Consider the following 2,185-nt stretch of genomic DNA (forward strand, 5'->3'; position numbering starts at 1 on the left):
AAGGCCCAGAGCCTGTGAAGAAGGCGAATGCCTGTGAAGATTATCTTTTTGGAAAAGGCCCAGAGCCTATGAAGAAGGCGAATGCATGTGAAGATTATCTTTTTGGAAAAGGCCCAGAGCCTGTGAAGAAGGCGAATGCCTGTGAAGATTATCTTTTTGGAAAAGGCCCAGAGCCTGTGAAGAAGGCGAATGCCTGTGAAGATTATCTTTTTGGAAAAGGCCCAGAGCCTGTGAAGAAGGCAAGTGCCTGTGAAGCTGTCGCGTTTTGGAAAAGGCCCGGAGCCTGTGAAGAGGGCCAATGCCCGTGAAGCTTGCTTCCCCGAAGAAAGGCCCGGAGCCTGTGAAGAAGGCCAGCGCCTGTGAAGCTCGCCGCCCGTGACACTCTCACGTAATAATGAGTTGGAGCTGTACACGCCCCGGAGTCTCAGGACCGCCGGCCTCAGGCCCTGGGGCTCCCACCCACACCCAGTGGCAGCACTTAGCTCCGGCTGGTGAGAAGACGTCGAAGACTAGACTAGGTGCCGGACGCGGCTTTTTCATTTGCTTTCTGCAGTTGGCTAGTTCATTCTCATTTGAAGTTTTATTGAAACTATCGCCGTCTTTTGACTTATGGCTCTTCGACTTTTTTCCCTCCTGCCTCGATTTCTCTTGCGCAAGGTCTCGCGAGGGGGCAGCCCAAGCGCCCTCGCGAGTGTTTCTGTCCTTATCGTTCAAGGTTTCACAACCCGGGTCCACTACAGGAGCACCCCTCCAGTCCATGCCTCACGGGCACCGCGACATGAATACAGGACCTGGGTCGGTCGCCTCCACGGCTGAGGCTGGGAATTACCTGCGCGTGGGCGTGCGGCCGGAAGGAACAATACCAAAATAACGGAAACAGTGCGATGATTAACAACGGTAACCCAAACACGCCCCCACGGGGCCCCACACTACTGTATTTTTATGCAGGAAAAAGGAAAAGAAAGAACAAATCAGGCGCGGCTCGCCCTACACTGGCCTTCAGGGAAGACTCGAGCCGCCTCCGGGGCTCAGGCAGACTCCCTCTCGCACTTCACCAAGGCGTGACGGCGAGCGGACCTGCTACCACCCTCCAAGCAGGCACGACGGCGTGGAGGCTGACCGCGGTCGCTGCTAGAAGAGTCTCTGCCCAAAGAAGAACCAGTGAAGCTTGAGGAACCCTGAGCGCCACCAACCATCCGCACGCTGTCCTCTCCGTCCTCGCCGGGGCTGGGTCCTCGGCCGCGGTCGTCGTCTTCAGGGCAGCACCCTGCGCGGCGACCATCTTCCCCAAACACCCTCACGTAGAGGGTGGCATCGCTGTCGAACTTGAAGTGCAGGGTGCACCGACGGCTCAGGCCACGCGCGCGGGCAAACGTCTGCCAGCCGCGGGTCAAGGCCAGGCTCCCGGCTGCGGAGACCTCCAGCGAAGCCCACGAGGCCCGGCTGCAGCAGCCATCTGCCTGGAGCCAGAGGCCGCCCGGGGCGCTAGCCAGGAGCTCACCTAGGAGGAAGCAAGGGAGCTGAAGCCGGGCGCTAGCCGACTCCGCCGCCCACACAACGAACTGCGGCAGCACCTCCGTAGTGTGGAAGCGCGGCCTAGGGGGTCGCACGGCCGAAGCACGCCTCCCGGCCGCGGCCAGCCGCCCGTCACCGCGCGGGAAGTCACCTCCGCGACCGCGGGGAGCCGCCGTGGAGGCCACAGGGTGTTTGCGAGGGCGGCCTCGACCGTGCTTGGGCGGGGGAGAGGCAGGCTCAACCTGGCGGGCCTTTCCTTTCTCTGCGGCCGAGAACTTCCTTGACGAAGCCATGAGAAGAAGGAGAAGCAAGAGGGGATAAACTGGAAGGGCACGTGACATGCCGTACTTGAAGCCAGAGGAGGCCAAGCGCCGACCTCCATGATCGCAGGTAATCATGACTCGCTTTGCGTGCAAGGACTTGTCAATTCGTGCAATTGCCGAGGCGTCATGGGGAAGCGGAGACGCCCGCGTCCAATCAACCGCCATGCAGTGCCCAAGGCCGCAGGCTGTTAGGGCCTGCGGCGCTTCGCACTTGCCCTTTCGCCTCTCTGCTCGACCAAGTCCGAGCGCGCCTTGGGCCCGGGGGCTACTGTCGGCATTCTGGGAACGGGGGTCCCCAGACTTGCCTGCCTGCGGCCTGCGGCGTGGCTCAAAGGGGGGCCCAGAAC

This window comes from Triticum dicoccoides, chromosome 2B (genome assembly GCF_002162155.2).
Source record: "Triticum dicoccoides isolate Atlit2015 ecotype Zavitan chromosome 2B, WEW_v2.0, whole genome shotgun sequence".
NCBI classification, from domain to species: Eukaryota; Viridiplantae; Streptophyta; class Magnoliopsida; order Poales; family Poaceae; genus Triticum; species Triticum dicoccoides.